The sequence below is a fragment of the Schistocerca cancellata genome, chromosome 4 (assembly GCF_023864275.1).
Source record: "Schistocerca cancellata isolate TAMUIC-IGC-003103 chromosome 4, iqSchCanc2.1, whole genome shotgun sequence".
NCBI classification, from domain to species: Eukaryota; Metazoa; Arthropoda; class Insecta; order Orthoptera; family Acrididae; genus Schistocerca; species Schistocerca cancellata.
This window is the reverse complement of record NC_064629.1, coordinates 535,071,799-535,091,376: the sequence shown is the minus strand read 5'-3', so window position 1 is coordinate 535,091,376 and position 19,578 is coordinate 535,071,799. Positions and strand designations below refer to the sequence as shown.

Below are 19,578 nucleotides of genomic sequence, written 5' to 3'. Positions count from 1 at the left end.
CATATTAGGAGTCGATGGTTTGAGGGCGAGAAACTAGAGCCAATAGCGTCACAGATGATTCTCATCAGGTTCATATCAGGCGAATTTGGCGACCATGACATCAACGTAAGTTCACTCTCATGGTCCTCAAATAAACTGTAGCACAGTTGTAGGCTTGTGACACGGACAGTTATCCTTCTGGAGATGAGATCGTCGTCAGGGAACACATCAAGCATGAAGGGATGCAGGTGGCCCACAGTAACGCTCTCGTTGCCCACAGTTTTCATGGTGCCTCCGAACTTTACCACAGATTCCATACAATTCCAGATAAATGTACCACCCTTGGATAATACGGCCCCCACTAGTCTGCTTCAAGTGGTGTGATGCATGTTCCGAGAAGACGTTCGCTTGTTTGTCGGCGTATTCGGACTCGACCATCGAGCAAATTTACAAGAAACGTGATTCATCTGACCAGTCGACATGTTATCATTGATCCTTGGGCTAATCTGGATGCAAGCATGACATCAGCGAAACAAGATTCTGACGCATTTTTCGACACTGTAAGCGCAGAACAGGGAATTAGTGATCATAAGGCCGTTGCAGCATCGCTGAAAATGGAAGTAAAGAGGAATATAAAAAAAGGGAGGAAGTTTTATCTATTTAACAAGAGTAATAGGAGGCAGATTTCAGACTACCTAACAGATCAAAACGAAAAATTCTGTTCCGACACTGACAATGTTGAGTGTTTATGGAAAAAGTTCAAAGAAATCGTAAAATGCGTTTTAAACAGGTACGTGCCTAGTAAAACTGTGAGGGACGGGAAAAGCCCACCGTGGTTTAACAACAAAGTTAGGAAACTACTGCGAAAGCAAAGAGTGCTTCACTGCAAATTTAAACGCAGCCAAAACCTCTCAGACAAACAGGAGGTGGCTTACAAAACACTCGTTCGACCTATACTTGAGTATTGCTCATCAGTGTGGGATCCGTACAAGGTAGGGTTGACAGAGGAGATAGAGAAGATCCAAAGAAGAGCGGCGCGTTTCGTCACAGGGTTATTTGGTAAGCGTGATAACGTTACGGAGATGTTTAGCAAGCTCAAGTGGCAGACTCTGCAAGAGAGGCGCTCTGCATCGCGGTGTAGCTTGCTGTCCAGGTTTCGAGAGGGTGCGTTTCTGGATGAGGTATCGAATATATTGCTTCCCCCTACTTATACCTCCTGAGGATATCACGAATGTAAAATTAGAGAGATTCGAGCGCGCACGGAGGCTTTCCGGCAGTCGTTCTTCCCGCGAACGATACGCGACTGGAACAGGAAAGGGAGGTAATGACAGTGGCACGTAAAGTGCCCTCCGCCACACACTGTTGGGTGGCTTGCGGAGTTAGATGTAGATGTAGATGTAAATATCCCTGGTGGGTTTAGAATCACATCACAGGCAGCTACAATTGTGGCAACTAATTCCATCTCCATATCCACTGTGGTCTCATACACAAGTGACTTTAGATACGCCCATAGGAAATAATGAAGGGGATTCAGGTCAGGTGACCTCGCAGGCCATGGAATAGGCACTCCCCTTCCAATCCAGCAACCAGGAAATACGGCATTGAGATGGTTGCGGACATCCAAACTGAAGTGAGGCGGCGCACCGTCATGTAGTATCCACATCCTCTCGTGAGCAGCTATTAGTACGTTCTCCAACAACTCAGAACTCTTTGCACAACCCTGAAGTACAGGTGACCATTCAAAAGGCCAGATTGAAGATATGGCCCAATGAGATTGTCGCCTACAGTGCCGACCCAGATATTCACAGCAAAACGAACGTGATGGTGTGACTCTGCTATATCGTGGAGGTTTTCCTCATCCCACACACGGGTATTCCTGCTGTTTGAAATACCATCGTGATCAAATGAGGCTTCATCAGATTTGGAGGAAATCTAGTTGATTAATCCGAGCAGCCACTGACACAATGCGACCCTTTGTGCAAAGACAGTCACAAGCATTGCATGGATTCGTTCTGGGTGATATGGGTGTAAATCTTGTTTGCGGATTACTCGCCACACGTTAGTAAGTTCAGCGCCCATTTGACGTGCAGTACGACGAATACGTGTAGCGGGGTGCGCCGATACACGTTCCAGCACCTCCTCTTCAAAATCGGCTATGCCAGTGGTTCTCATGTTGCCAGGTCGCCCGTTTCTTTTTTCCAATGAACCTGTTCCCTCGTCCGTCGATCGAGAGAAATAAAGGATGACGCCTGTTTGGAAATCGTTCCCTGCCCAGCTTTACAGCAGCGAGAGAATTGCAAAGTACTTTCCCAAACTCAAGGCGCAAGTCAGTGAGTTTTGCGAAACTGTGCCGATACTGATCCATAGCATTGTACTGTACGTCTCTTAATGGCACTGAGTAATTAACGGATCTGTTGTTGACTCAAGCACTTACTGATATGGGTGAATGTAAATGCAACAGAGCCGTCTTATGGATGGTTCAAATGGCTCTGAGCACTATGAGACTTAACATCTGTGGGCATCAGTCCCCTAGAAATTAGAACTACTTAAACCTAACTAACCTAAGGACATCACACACATCCATGCCCGAGACAGGATTCGAACCTGCGACCGTAGCGGTCGCGCGGTTCCAGACTGAAGCGCCTAGAACCGCTTGGCCACCCCGGCCGGCTGAGTTTTCTTTACTAACATCGTTAGGTTTAAGTAGTTCTACGTTTTAGGGGACTGATGACCTCAGGTGTTAAGTCCCATAGTGCTCAGAGCCATTTGAACCATTTGAACAAGTAAAGTAAACAAAACCTACAACATGACTTCATACTAATCAGGGTCGTCCTCCTTGTTTCCTTGCAGGAATTAAAGAATGTACATGAAAATGAACAACACAGTACGGGTAAACTTGCACCCATGTTAGTTGTAAATAAGATGGGAAACAATAACGCTAGACAAAGCGGTAGACAGGTTTACTTTCCTATTTACTTAAGATGGCTTCTCCAACCACAGATTCTCTACCTCAAATTTCTTAGTGGAACATTCAATATGTCCTGTTATGTTTTACACGTTCTTACGGAAACGACCTGTATATACACAGAAGCGCTAAAGAAACTGGTATATGCATGCGTATTCAAAGACACAGGTATGTAAACAGACAGAAATACGGCGCTGCGGCCGGAAACGCTTGTATAAGATAACACGTGTTTGGCGCAGTTGTTACATCGGTTACTGCTGCTGCACTGGCAGGTTATCAAGTGTAAGTGAGTTTGAACGTGGTGTTATAGTCGGGGCACGAGCTATAGGACACAGCATCTCCGAGGTTGTGAAGAAGTGGAAATTTTTCCGTACGACCATTTCACGAGTGTACCGCGAATATCAGGAATCTGGTAAATCATCAAATCTCCGACATCGCTGCTGCCGGAAAAAGATGCTGCAACAACGGGACCAACGACGACTTACGAGAATCATTCAGCGTGACTGAAGTGCAAATTTTTCGCATATTGCTGCAGATATCAATGCTGGGCCATCAGCAAGTGTCAGCATGCGCACCATTCAACGAAACATCAGCAATATGGGTTTTCGGAGCCGAATTCGCACTCGTTTCCCCTTGATGGCTGCACGACACAAAGCTCTACGCTTCGCCTGGCCCCTTCAATACCGACATTGGTCTATTGATGACTGGAAACATGGTGCCTGGTCGGACAAGTGTCGTTTCAAATTGTATCGAGCGGATAGACGTGTACGGGGATGGGGATAACCTCACGAATCATGGAACCTGCATGTCAGCAGGGAACTGTTCAAGCTGGTGGATGCTCTGTAATGGTTTGGGGCGTGTGCAGTTGGAGTGATATGGGACCCCTGACATGTCTAGATACGACTATGACAAGTGGCAGGTAGGTAAACATCATGTCTGATCACCTGCATAAATTCATATCCATAGTGCATTTCGACGGACTTGGGCAATTCCGGCAGAACAATGCGACACCTCACACGTCCAGAATTGCTACAGAGCGGTTCCAGGAACACTCCTCTGAATTTAAACACTTCCGCTGACCACCAAACTCCCCAGATATGAACATTATTGAGCATATCTGTTATGCCTTGCAACGTGCTGTTCAGAAGAGATCTCCACCGTCTCGTACTGTTGCGGATTTATGGACAGCCCTGCAGGACTCATAGTGTCGGTTGCCTCCGGCACTACTTCAGACTTTAGTCGAGTCCATGCCACGTCGTGTTGCGGCACTTCTGAGTGCTCTCGGGGGCTCTACACAATATTAGGCAGGTGTACCAGTTTCTTTCGCTCTTCAGTGTGCATTCCTCATCTACCTATTAGTTAAAATCGTCTCAAAATATAGTATTTCTTAGGATTAGTCTCCACATATGAACAGAAGGAAATATCGGGAGACTGTAATTTATAATATGTACAGATATATATAGATACTTAATTGGAAGGAAAACTTGGATGTAACTGAAGAAGAATTCAAACCAAAAGACATCACAACTTTATACCCTACTAGACAGAAATTTTTAAGTAATAATCATAGTTATAAACATTATCACAAGAATATACTACAAGAAATTATGCATTACTTACATTATTTTTTTGATATTAAGAGAACTCCATTAGCTGTTGTGCATCACACTATCTATACATTTGACATGACAAACATAGCTTCCAAAATTTATGTGCATTTTGGGAGGCAGCCTTAATGAAAAATATAGCTTCAAATATTATGAAAATTAATAGTGTTTTTGGTATCTCGTTATTTCAGTTGTTCTTTATTATTTCATTTGAACTTTGTAAAAACTGAAACGATTTCTTTACATATGAACAGTAAATTACTCAATTATGTTCGAAAGCGGAAGACAGTACTCAGCTCCCAAAGTAGAATCCCTGCTTCATCTACGAGAAATAAATGATGTTATTTTCTTTGAACTTCAAAGGATATATGGCAAACATATTGTATAAATTTAGTATTTTATACATCCTCAGCAACTGTAGTCATGAATAACGAAATAATAAGCAACCAGTAGAAAAAAAAGTTAATTTCTTTACCTGTTTCTGGCAGTTGGTGCCCTTCTTCAAAAGGGTTATACCTACCGCACTATTTTCGGGTGTCAACAATAAGATGCGTACAGAAAACTGCCATTTTCATGTAGTTCATAGTGTCTGTACAAAAACAGTAAACTAATTTCGTACTGACACTATAATCCACATGATCAGGGTATTTTGCTACATGCATATTATTGCTAATACTTGTAAATAATGTGATAGGTATAATCTTCTGAAGAAGAGCAGTAAGCGCCCGAAACCGGTAAGGAAATTGAATTTCTTCTATGCAACCGGTTGCTTATTAATTCATTATTCATTGTATACATGAAGACCAGAGCACGTTATATGCAGGTTACCATACTTTTGGTGGAAAAGGACTAGCCTTGTGACTCTGTGAGGCAACTTCCACGCATGGTTCCTAGACATCTCTCGCAATGATACAAGAACACAGTCGTTCACCCCAAACCGAAAATATACATAGGTTTCCGTAGAACGTGTTGAAATATTGGGGTAGGTTCTCACTTTTTTGCGTGGTAGGGTAATTATGGTGTACGCGCACATGGAGACAGTGTTTGCGCAGCAATCGCCGACATAGTGTAACTGAGGAGGAATAAGGGGAACCAGCCCGCATTCGCCGAGGTAGATGGAAAAACGTCTTAAAAACCATCCACAGGCTGGCCGGCACACCGGACCTCGACACAAATCCGCCGGGCGGATTCGTACCGCGGACCGGCACGCCTTCCTGCTCGGGAAGCAGCGAGTTAGACCGCGCCGCTAGCCGGGCGGGCTTAAGGGGAGCCAGAGGTGCCTATGCTGCCCATGTTAAAATCACTAAGTTTGAGGAACATTTATAAATAAACTACCAAAAAGAAAAATTTGAATTTTTTTTACATATAGAATGGTTTAGTATTGCAGTTATGACAGAGGGATTTTGGAGTATCTTTTCTAGTTACCTTCCAATTATTTTTTTATTAATGACCCAAATTTTTTTAAAAATAATTGCTGTATAATTAAACTGAAATGAAACTAGTGAACATATTGCCAAATGGCTGTGTTACAATATAAGTTTGACCACTAGGAGTGCTGTATAAAAATTTCATCTCTCTAGCTTGAGTGGATTTTGAGAAAATGTTCCTTATATTCGAAAAATTCTAATTTACGGGGAATGGCTATCAAAGTTTCTCAATACATTCCTGCACTATAGGATGGATTATCAGGGTCTTCTTCTTCATCATCCAAAAGCTTCCTCTTCTGTCTTCTTATCTGGCCTGTTGTTCCATCATACTTCATATGCCTCTCTCTTGTTTCTGCTCCTCTTATCCTTTCTCTGTCAATATTTCTTAGTGCTCGTACAGTGTTCACCCCAGCTGTAAATCCTAATGCCTTCAGAACTTCACACTTCACACTGTTCCCTTGGTTGTAGGTTGCTATTGCATCATAAATGCCAAAGTGCAGTGTTTTTATGCTTACAAACACCCTTTTAGGAATCACTTTCCAAATCAAATTGTTTACACTCTCATTAGGATTCTGCGTCTTTCCGTGTAGACATTTGTGTAACAATTCTGGCTGTGCTAAGTCATGAAAAATTGGTTTTATTGCATTTATCACAGCTGCTGGCAAACCATGTTTGTGAACATAGTCCATTTTAGCATTATATTTGCACCAGGAATCTTTTGGGCACAGGCTGTGTTGAGGGTATTCATTGGAAGAGGCAGTATGAAGGAACAATGCCCACACTGCTTTTCGCATGTCACTAATATTACTAGTATTTTGCCTTATAGCGTACCCATAGTATCTCTGTAGACGTTCAATCACCTCATCAGTAAGCCTGCCTCTCCCTCCTATTGTCTTTCCATCACTGAGCTTACTTGAACCCAAAGTTTGTTTGAGCCTTCGAAGCAGTGCACCCATACGCTTTTGCACATGCCCAATGCATTCCAACTTTCCAACTACAAATTCATTTCCATATGGTTTCAGTTACTCTATAGTCTTGAAACCTTTGGAGTTACCATCCCCAAGGTAGTATTTGCTAGAAGATGTCACAGGGCTATGGCCGGCCATGTGTTGCTTAGCAGAAGAACGCACTGTTTCAGTAATTGTAGTATCGCAACTTGGTATTAGTGTTAATTTTCTTTTCCCTACGTTCTTCCTCTTCTTATAGACACGGTTACTAATACGTGGCATCGTGACCAGAACAACGCTTTACACAAGAAGTATAATACTACCAACAAAGGCACAACACTGAACTAATTCGAAACGGTAAACAGCAAAGAGACGATGTTCCGCGCTCTTAGCGCTTCATTTGTCACAGAAAACAATGTAGCCAACCCTTGCACACTCGCTGTATGCGTAACATAAGGCGCTGTATGCGTAACAGGCCGAGAAAATCCCAAGCAGTTCGCCAGGAAGTCACGAGAGGGTGTTAGATGCATTCAGCGGCCGCCCACTTCCTCTGCAGGCGTGGGGGAAAATGGTAATAACTCCACTTCTAGGGCGAGTAGAACAATAATTCAAAGTATACATTAAAGAGGAATGTTCCAATTAATTTTCGGTAGCAAAAAAAAAAATCGTAATTTTTTTGGATTTGACAACCTCCGGCTCCCCTTAATGAGATGAGTACTTATGCGGTTGATTGTTGTTTTTGTGTGACCTTGGAGGACTATAAAAATTAAATGAAGTGTAAGAAAGAAATCTTTTATGGTCTTAGTCAGGAGAGCGATCCAACTTCGTCAATGTGACCAAAGATGTAACACAGTACATGAAAAATGTGATTGTTTATTTGTGACACTTATGATTTATGTCAATTTGTTTTTAACTGACCGTTTACGCCCGTTTTTTAAAATATTGTTTCTGCCTTACTTAAATGATCTTGTGTGATTTCCCAGTGTATAAGTTAAATAAAATTAATAAACGATAAGAATAGCGTTACGACTCTCTGCCCTGATACTGCCGTGTAAATGGACAAACCTCTCCATGTGAACCATGTTCACAGTTTCATTCCTCAATCTGAAAGTTTCTTCATGGGCATTCAAGCATATTTAGGTCACAAGATATTCTATGAATGCCTCTCGTTGCAGTATACCGTGATAGACTTTGAGTCTTCAATGCATAAAACTTTCATGGATCAAAACACGACGTCGGCTGGTGCTCAATATTTATCAGTGTCATGTATCACTTACACTAATCCATGGTTTACTTCTCTCGTAGTCATCAGTGACGGTTCTAGTTACAGATACAGATGTAGAAAGAATTCATGTGGTATAGGTGCCAAACGTAGGTTTCCCATTTATCAAAGAGAGTATTACGAGGGTCGACAGTGTGTGGAGATCAAAATGTATGATCGGTCTGCTCATTTTCGGAAATGTGCGTTTCATCACGTTTCAACCTCCAACCACAATCTGTAAGGCACTGGGCACGTATTTGATAAGATGACAGTTCAAACCCCGTCCACCCATCCAGATTTAGGGTTTCTGTGATGTCCCTGAATCACTCAATGGGAATACTGGGATGGTTCTTTTGAAATGACACGGCAGATTTCTTTCCCATCCTTCCGCAATACGAGATTGAGCCACGCACTTGATGACAGGACGGGACGTTAAACACTTTCTTATTTGAAACTAAGACCTGAAACAACTGACAGTATATTTAATAAGGCTATAACGTGCCGCTCTCACTTATCGTACTTATGGATCTTGATCACTGAACTATGTTGAAAGTTCGTGAGCTCCTCAGTATAGTACATACAGCTTCTCGAACTGTCTTGTTACGAGTGCGGACAATATTTGTATATTTCATAGAACAGACGTCACTGAATACACAGCACTCCTTTCGGATAACAACCAGATATTTTTCGTCAGACAGTGTATGTATGAAAAAGTAGGGGTCAGACGCACAGAATTTTAACTATTTGTTCATCTTAATTTCGAAGAAAGGAAATAGATTCTTTAGTTGTTTTCTCAGTAACCTCGAAATTCAAGAGTATAAGTAGTACCGTAGATTACAAATTTTTGCACTTATGATAAGCTTGGTCTTGTCATTATGGTTAACTGTCGTTGCGAAATCATCTGTGTGTGTTTTTGAATAATGATTCTCTGTTAATGTTTTCCATTTTATTTACCTAATCTATCGTTGCAAACAACTGGATCTTTTTATACAGTGTGTCCCAGCTATCTTGTCCACCCAAAATATCTCTGGAACAATAACAGCTATTGGAAAACGACTTTCACCGGTATCAATGTAGGGCTGGGGCCCATGAATGTACATATTTGGAAACATTCTAAAACGAAAGCATATGTGTTTTTAACACAAACGTATGTTTTTTTTAAATGGACCTCCTATATTTTTTCTTCAGCAATCCATAGCATGACAAAGCACATACACAATGGTGTTGATTGCATCGCAATATTCCCATTACATCCCGAGATATTGAGACTTGAAGTTGACGCTTGAAACACCCGACATGCGCTGCTAGCGCACGTCCTGAGGCTCAGGCGTGAACCCCATGCTGCCCGTAATCGCGATGTGATTGACATGCGTAATCACACTTCCATACTTATCAAGAGGTCCGAAACGAATAATACGGTCTGCTGCCATCCTGCATTAACGTCGTACATTCCAGCAGGTATTTATCCCATAGGCTAGGGGTGATGCTGTTCTGTAACATATCTGTGTACCGCAACGTTAGTCACAAAGTTAACTTCGCTTATCGTTAATCCGTTACTAAAAAGGTAATGCCGTTCAACGTTAAAACTTTACTTTACTGTAGATCTAGCGCAAGCGACAGTTAATCATTCACTCGTAATAGTAAAATTCATGTTGATGGTTTTAGTGAAACGAGCAAGTGGACTAAAAGTTTTACCGTTGTTTAGGTAAAAATGTTTTGATTTGGGAAGTTCAGGTAGGACATAGAAGATGAATGTAAACATGTTTAACCAATTAGTTTTATTATCACATAATTATCAATGTTATGTTTATCTAATGCGTTAAATGACAAATTGTTGCAAACAAATGTTTCTTAACATCACTGGGTAAAATGGCCCTTTGTAGAAACTTCCACTGTGATACCAGCACTACATACTAAACATAGCGTTCACATCTCATGCTCAAAGTGATGCCCATTGGCTTGCATACATAGTGTCAATCTGCGGATGAAGGATGCCCTACTTCGTGCTACTGTTTCCTCTTTGATGGCTGTACAAGCATCAATAATGCGTTGCTTCATGTCCTCTGTTGTTGGTTCATGTTGGTAAACAGCATCCTTCACTGCTCCCCAAAGAAAATAAACCAGCGGTGTAAGGTCCGGAGATCGGGCAGGCCACCTAACTGGGCCACCTCGTCCAATCCACCTACCAGGGAACTTACGGTTCAGAAGTCATCGTGCTCGTAAGGCGTTATGTGCAGGGCATCCGTCATGCTAATACCACATGACCATTCTCCGGTTCAGAGGTACAGTATAACGTATTAGATAAACCTTATTTTGGGTGTGCAGGATAAATAAGACAACCTGACGGGTGTACACCGGTCGGTACTGGTTCATATTGTGTACGTAGATACGTAAAACGTGCAAGAGGGAAACCATTATGTGCTTATGTGAGTTGATGGCAGCAGACCGTATTATTCGTTTCGGACCTCTTGATAAGTATGGAGGTGTGATTACACATGTCAATCACATCGCGATTACAGGCAGCATGGGGTTCACGCCTGAGCCTCAGGACGTGCGCTAGCAGCGCATGTCGGGTGTTTCAAGCGTCAACTTCAAGTCTCAATATCTCGGGATGTAATGGGAATATTGCGATGCAATCAACGCCATTGTGTATGTGCTTTGTCATGCTATGGATTGCTGAAGAAAAAATATAGGAGGTCCATTTAAAAAAACATACGTTTGTGTTAAAAAACATATATGCTTTCGTTTTAGAATGTTTCCAAATATGTACATTCATGGGCCCCAGCCCTACATTGATACCGGTGAAAGTCGTTTTCCAATAGCTGTTATTGTTCCAGAGATATTTTGGGTGGACAAGATAGCTGGGACACCCTGTATAATAGTGAAATATACCGGCAAACTTAATTTTATCATTATCTGTACATCGTGGCATGACACCATATCTCACAAAAGTATTGCGGAATTAAAAGTGGCAATCTGTCTAACTTCTCGTATCACAGTGGGTTTGTTCAAATGTGTGTGAATTCCTAAGGAACCCAACTGCTTAGTTCATCGGTCCCTAGACTTACACACTACTTAAACTAACTTATGCTAAGAACAACACACACACTCATGCCCGAGGGAGGACTCAAACCTCCGGCGGGAGTGGCCACAAAGTTCGTGACATGACACCTCAAAATGAGCGGCCACTCCGCGGGTCACAGTGGGTTTAATGCCAGACAGATAAAGAACATAATATTGGTAAAAAATGCCAGCTTGTAGAAAATTCAAGTTACTTATGTCACCTAATACAAAATTATAATTACTTTCTTAAATTTTCATTAGACTTAGGAACAGTGATCATTAGGCTTTGTTTTCCACAGAAGTCACCCTCCTAGTACTGCATATTCTTTCATTCATTTTATCCTACCAAAACTAGCGCATCTGCTGAATGTCGGCTAAGGTTGAACAGCAACAATTGAAAAAAAAAAAACGTTAGACCCGTTAATTTTGTACTGATGTAGCTCTAGACAGAGATGTGCGTTTTACGGCTGTCATTTCGAAACCAGCCCTTCACAACTGGTAGGAGAAATAGTTATGCAATCACTTGGCAAATACGGAACGATTTTAGAGATACCTGAAATTTTTAATTTGCAATACCATATTCATTACTATTCTCTGTTGATTTAACAAGCCTGAACCCTATCTAATATATAAAACTAGTGCCACCGACGCTTGTCACTGAATAATTCAGGGTGTTACAAAAAGGTACGGCCAAACTTTCAGGAAACATTCCTCACACGCAAAGAAAGAAAATATGTTATGTCGACATGTGTCCGGAAACGCTTACTTTCCATGTTAGAGCTCATTTTACTGCTTCTATTCAAATCACATTAATCATGGAATGGAAACACACAGCAACAGAACGTACCAGCGTGACTTCAAACACTTTGTTACAGGAAATGTTCAAAATGTCCTCCGTTAGCGAGGATACATGCATCCACCCTCCGTCGCATGGAATCCCTGATGCGCTGATGCAGCCCTGGAGAATGGCGTATTGTATCACAGCCGTCCACAATACGAGCACGAAGAGCCTCTACATTTGGTACCGGGGTTGCGTAGATAAGAGTTTTCAAATGCCCCCATAAATGAAAGTCAAGAGGGTTGAGGTCAGGAAAGAATGGGGGCCATGGAATAGGTCCGCCTCTACCAATCCATTGCTCACCGAATCTGATGTTGAGAAGCGTACGAACACTTTGACTGGAATGTGCAGGAGCTCCATCGTGCATGAACCACATGTTGTGTCGTACTTGTAAAGGCACATGTTCTAGCAGCACAGGTAGAGTATCCCGTATGAAATCATGATAACGTGCTCCATTGAGCGTAGGTGGAAGAACATGGGGCCCAATCAAGGCATCACCAACAATGCCTGCCCAAACTTTCACAGAAAAACTGTGTTGATGACGTGATTGCACAATTGCGTGCGGATTCTCGTCAGCCCACATATGTTGATTGTGAAAATTTACAATTTGATCACGTTGGAATGAAGCCTCATCCGTAAAGAGAACATTTGCACTGAAATGAGGATTGACACATTGTTGGATGAACCATTCGCAGAAGTGTACCCGTGGAGGCCAATCAGCTGGTGATAGTGCCTGCACACGCTGTACATGGTACGGAAACAACTGGTTCTCCCGTAGCACTCTCCATACAGTGACGTGGTCAACGTTACCTTGTACAGCAGCAACTTCTCTGACGTTGACATTAGGGTTATCGTCAACTGCACGAAGAATTGCCTCGTCCATTGCAGGTGTCCTCGTCGTTCTAGGTCTTCCCCAGTCGCGAGTCATAGGCTGGAATGTTCTGTGCTCCCTAAGAGCCCGATCAATTGCTTCGAACGTCTTCCTGTCGGGACACCTTCGTTCCGGAAATCTGTCTCGATACAAACGTACCGCGCCACGGCTATTGCCCCGTGCTAATCGATGCATCAAATGGGCATCTGCCAATTCCGCATTTGTAAACATTGCACTGACTGCAAAACCACGTTCGTTATAAACACTAACCTGTTGATGCTACGTACTGATGTGCTTGATGCTAGTACTGTAGAGCAATGAGTCGCATGTCAACACAAGCACCGAAGTCAACATTACCTTCCTTCAATTGGGCCAACTGGCGGTGAATCGAGGAAGTATAGTACATACTGACGAAACTAGAATGAGCTTTAACATGGAAATCAAGCGTTTCCGGACACATGTCCACATAACATCTTTTCTTTAGTTGTGTGTGAGGAATGTTTCCTGAAAGTTTGGCCGTATCTTTTTTTTTAACACCCTGTATACCGATACTAAATGTAATTATGTTTACCGATCGTAAATAGCGTAGCCTACAGTCTCTTCTGCTACAGGGTACGTAACTGTTAAAACATTTCTCCTATGACAGAGAAGATGTCTCCTTTGGTGGAAGTCACTGTAGGCGGAGTTGCACTTGCGTCCATATGTAAGTTACGAAAGTTCTGGCGACTACTAAAAGAACTTATATATGCTTTTTGTCATTCATGTATCAACAAATGTGAAAGAACTATTGCGAAAAATCTGGGCTGCAGAAAACGTGTTGAGGTATTTTCCAACAATATCCTTGAACCTCAGTGGTAACGACTTATGTGTGAGACGACGTTCTGATGAATCATGATAATGCAGTTCGACGGCATTCCACGGCATTATGTCTTTATTGTGTTCTTCATTTCGAAATAGTATGTCTTCATAGATTTGTACCCCGACTATAGCATCTTGCTAGGCAAAAACTTTGAACAGTGGGCATTGGAGTCGATAAGAAATTAACCGTGTCTTCCCAATTCTTTAGTTCGCTGATTTGGATTTGCAGACCATGAAAGGGATCACCGTCTTTCCATTATTGGCCTTTTTTTTGGTTGAGACGCAATGATGATAGGTTATTGATACGGAAGTAAATATGTCCTTATTTGAGTCTGTAGAAGAGTACCCAACAGTAGGACATTATTTCGCTATCTGAGGCGCTCTATGATGATACCGTGTATGCAACGATTACTTAAAAAGTAAAGTGCCACAAGTGTAGAAAAAGGTTGTCTCATTTGAATCATTTGAAGTTGAGCCGTGAAGGACGCCAGTATGTTGCAGCTAAATGCGGTTCATGGCGTGAGAGTAGAAACGACATCTAAGCAGTATCTCTTAGACACATCTCTGAGACCATGGCGGCACGTCGCGTGGTCTACTTTGAAAGTGGGATGATAAACGGTGCAAGATAGATGGGTCATAGCGTTTCGGAGATTACACTGGAACGAGGATTTCTAAGAGCATCAGTGTCTAGATTTCATGTCTCCACCACAGAGCCATGCGGAGCGATGGTGGCCTTCAGTACTTCCAGTCATCACTGTCTCGAATGTGGGACGTCACGAACACAATTCTACCACTACTGTATAGAGACAAATCACCGCATAGGCTTCAACACACGACTGATATCGCATCCAGAGCTTTCCCGTGACTATAGCCACCCATTCGTGTAACAACCCATTATTTTCTCCTTCTGTGAAAGATCGATTCTAGTGGATATGTCTATACGGTCCGTCCAAAATGTTCCGACACTGATAATCCTGGCGTATAAACCACGTCAGCGTAGTAACTACGGTGGCAGCTTGAATTAACAACTGCAAGCAACCTATGTCCATTCGACCAATTAGTTCTGAGCGGCAGCGCTAAGCAGCGAACTTGCGGCTGTAGTGTGTCAACATTGTTGTGCCACAAATCGCAGAGGAGCAACGAACAGTGATTCGATTTCACGCTTTACTCAGTAAAACGGCTACGGAGACAGTTAAATCGGTGATAAAGGCTTACGGTGATAATTGTTCAAGTTGTGCCCGAATATTTGAGGAGTTTAAATCTTTTAAAGGAGGATAGGTGTCGCACGAGGACAACGAGAGGTCAGGGCGCTCCAGCTCAAGTTTATCTGGCGGAAGCAATGAGAAAATTCGCGGTCGTTTGAAAACCTGTCATCTCTCATGCCGAGCTATCGCTGAATAATTAAAAGTTTTGAAGGAGAGTAAAGTGCGTGTCAAGGTGTATCCAGCACACAGTCCAAAGAAGGACTTTTACGACAGCTTCACATGTTGATGCGAACGTACTGAGCGTTGCACTAAAGTGGGGGAGACTATGTAGAACGCCTGAAGCATTACAGCCGCCACCTTAACTTTACTCTGTTTTTTTTATTTCTTACGTCTCGAAGCCTTTTGGACTGACGGGGAATGCCGAGCCCTCCTTGGAATCAATGACACACGTGTCAGTCCCCTAGTGTTCTTCTTATACAACGGTTAATTGATGTGTATAGTCAACTGGAATCAGAAAGCGACTTCACTGGGTTACACAGCTGATGTTACCAGCCTCCGTGTCCAAATGTGAATGGAACGGGTTCGAATTCTATTGATTGAAGAGTGTTTCATGGCCAGTTTGTAAGTAATTGTAAGAGATGTAAACGTGCTCTGTTCCAATTACCAAACTACGCACTAAAGTCCCAAAACTCCCCTCAGTGTTGCACTAAATGAGGGCATGTGACATTGTTGATGACGATCAGCCTGCCTGATGGGTGCTTTAATCTGCGTGAACTCTTTGGTGGTATTCGAGAGGAGTTGACTGTGTGACGACATCGGAATTCAATCGGTCTCTTCCTTTTATTTGGATAATCAGCCTCAAGAGAATCTCTCATGTAAAATGTAGCTGTCGACCCAACCTTACTTTATCTTCCGCTAAAGAGATAACTGGAAAGAGATATGCTTGATAGGATTCGCGGTTACTAGTGACGGCTTTTATCACGGGGCTCAGTAGGCATTGCTCGAATCCTATTACAAACAGGAAAGTCTTGCCTCTGCTTGATATAGCAGCCGGTGTCCTTATAATGGCTGTTAAGTAATGTGGCCGCTCAGGCAAGGAGTCGGCCGCTAAACTCGGAGCCAAATAATTTAGTTTCAATTGACCATTACTGTCGAGCTTCCTATTCTAACTTTCTTTCTTTATTGGCTGCTCCAAGCAAGAACGTCTAGACTCAGCACGGATCCATGGACGTTCTTCAACCGATGTTAAAGTGGGCAACAATATAAATGGAAACGAAAACTGAGGAATTACAAACAAAATATATGGATATAGGTTGCATAACGTTCCATAAGAAAAGGGACACGCATATGGAGGAATCGTTAATTTAAGTATCCAAATCTCTTTAAGACAGGTCATACAAGTTCCTATACGATGCTTTTAATAAGAATGCAAATGATTCTATCCCGTATCTTTGTGCAAATAGATCCCCTCGTGGAACGACCTCTAGGGACGTCTTATCTCACTGCGGGTAAATCCACGTTAAATTAATGCAACACACTGACATCAACACAGCAGACCAAATGAACAATAAAGGTCTGCAAACAAATTAGAACTACACGGATTTTTCTATTTATTTTACATGTTAATGCTGGTATGTGGATATTGTTTAGTTGGTTATCTTTTAATTGTAGTTAATCTCACATTTTGAAATGGGGATAACTAAAATGAAGTTAACACTAAGAAGTGACAAGTAGCCACGCATTGAGAAAGACTGTCACTGGCATACCAGTTCGAGCAATATATATGATCTGATATATTCAAGAAAATTTTTAAATTACAAGTTCGAGTAACGTACAAAACATTTATTAAGCTTGTGCCATAAATCATCTGAGTAAATATTTTTTCCTAAATATTACATTTTATATTTTCTACTCATCTGTTATGTACCACACGCAAGCTTTTCCGCCAGTACAAACTACCTGACGGATAAAATATGAAACTTATCTGAAGGTAGTAAACCTATGATAGTTTTAAAGAACATCAAGTCTATTTTATTTATTTTTTGTTTATCGAGTTCTTAAATATAGCTTCGAAAATGTTCATAGTAACTTTCTTTCTCGAGTAAGTTGCTCTGAATCAATGATTTCAGTCTGTCAAACATACACACAGAATGCGCGCACAACACAGACACTGTGTTGTACTTTAAAAAGAAATGATATAATACTGTGTATGTATACGTAATATTTTATTCGTTTCGCATAATAGTGACATTTCGCATATATCATCAATGGAACGTTCAAGTGACTAAAGTAAATGAAAGAAAAAAATTGGAATATGGGACTACGACATTATGGTATTTACTATATTAGTCAACAAGCTACTATAATCCTTTTAAATGTTTCGTAATAAAATTAAATACAGGAAACAGTTTCACAGTATGGAGCAGAAAATGCATTATTCCGTTTTCGCTTTTTATTTCTCGTTCATTTCTTGTTTGCTTTATATTGCAAATCATCAGGAGCCAGTAACACATTATTCCTTCAGATCTGCATTCTTCTCGAAACAGTTTGAGTTACTCAAACGATTTATAGTGAATTACATCGTTGGACGAACGACGTTACTTTAGGAGACGTAAGAAATGCTTCAAATACTTTTAATGTTGGAGCATACCTTCTACAAGAGTCCGTGTTCACCATAAAATTTCTGATCCACGACGATAGCTTTCCAAGCTCGAGACACGCGCTAAATCCTTTTACTCACTATTTAAACAACTGTCAAATCTTAAAATTGGGACATCCGAAACACACAAGCTGAAATTTCTGTGTCTCTAGTGAACTACTGCGCAGACTGCACTGCCGAAAGGAACTGGCGAAAGGCTAGACCCGAGTTTTACATATGGAAATGAGCCCAAAACAATAGACTTATTGTACTGTCCCAATTACCAATCGTTCACTCCCACAAACAATTCCAGCGGATTAGTGAACCGCTGTGAACTTCGCACATTGCTCGCATAGCGTCCCTTCGTCGCAACACGCTTCAGACTAGTGAAAAGCGAAAAATTGGGACTCTGCGTAATTACCCATGTATGTCCCGTTTTATAAGCAAGGATAGAACTTCGGGACTAACAAAATCTGAATGATCAATTCTTTTAGACACATCTCACAATAGATAACATTAGAGGATTCAGAATAAGATTACCACTCTGCAGCGGAGTGCGCGCTGATATGAAACTTCCTGGTAGATTGAAACTGTGTGCCGGACCGAGACTCGAACTCGGGACCTTTGCCTTTCGCGGGCAAGTGCTCTACCAACTGAGCTACCCAAGCACGACTCACGCCCCGTCCTCACAGCTTCACTTCTGCCAGTACCTCGTCTCCTACCTTCCAAACTCAACAGAAGCTCTCCTGCGAAACTTGCAGAACTAGCACTCCTAAAAGAAAGGATATTGCGGAGACATGGCTTAGCCACAGCCTGGGGGATGTTTCCAGAATGAGATTTCCACTCTGCAGCGGAGTGTGCGCTGATATGAAACTTCCTGGCACATTGAAACTGTGTGCCGGACCGAGACTCGAAGTTTCATATCAGCGCACACTTCGCTGTAGAGTGGAAATCTCATTCTGGAAACATCCCCCAGGCTGTGGCTAAGCCATGTCTCCGCAACATCCATTCTTTCAGGAGTTCTAGTTCTGCAAGGTTCGCAGGAGAGCATCTGTAAATTTTGGAAGGTAGGAGACGAGGTACTGGCAGAAGCGAAGCTGTGAGGACGGGGCATGAGTCGTGCTTGGGTAGCTCAGTTGGTAGAGCGCTTGCCCGCGAAAGGCAAAGGTCCCGAGTTCGAGTCTCGGTCCGGCTCACAGTTTCAATCTGCCAGGAAGTTTCAACATTAGAGGAGTCAAGTAAGGATAGGAATACCGAGGACTATGTTAAAAGGACAGCTACGACATTCGTCTAAGCAGACGCAAGTAAACCTCCGCATTCATCTACATCTACATCATACTCTGCAAGCCACCTAATGGCGTGTGGCGGAGGGTACTTTCGGTACCACTAACTGATCCCTCCAACCCTGTTCCACTCGCGAATAGTGAGTGGGATGATTGATTGTTGGTAAGCCTCTGTATTGGCTCTAATTTCTCGAATTTTCTTCTCGTGGACAATACGCGAGATGTATACATGTATGTGGGGGGAGAGGGGAATTATATGTTGTCTGACTCATCCTGAAAAGTTCAGTCTCGAAATTTCAATAGTAAATATTTCCGTGATGCACAACGCCTCTCTTGTAACGTCTGCCAGTGGAGTTTGTTTAGGATTTCCGACAAGCTCTCTCGCCAGCTAAACGATCCCACGACGAAACGCGCCACTCTTCGTTGAATCTTCCCTATCAGTCCTGCCTGATAGGGATCCCAGTTAGATGAACAATACTCAAGAATCGGGTGAACAAGCGCCTCATGAGCCACTTCTTTCGTGGATGAGTTACATTTCCCTAAGATTCTTCCTATGAATCTGTGTCTGGTGTCTGCTATTCCCACTATCTGTTTTATATGGTCATTCCACTTAAGGTCGCTCTTGATAGTTAGCCT

The 19,578-nt window shown here is 42.3% G+C and overlaps 1 protein-coding gene across 1 annotated transcript in view; it reads right to left on the bottom strand.

Moving 5' to 3' along the window:
* LOC126183545 (elongation of very long chain fatty acids protein AAEL008004-like) overlaps window positions 1–17,852 on the bottom strand; it is a 144,775-nt gene extending 126,923 nt beyond the window's left edge. Inside the window, exon 1 of the mRNA XM_049925616.1 lies at window positions 17,672–17,852. The gene's annotated coding sequence lies outside the window, so the exon portion shown is untranslated. The remainder of the gene's footprint in view (window positions 1–17,671) is intronic.
* Window positions 17,853–19,578: the final 1,726 nt, after the last annotated feature.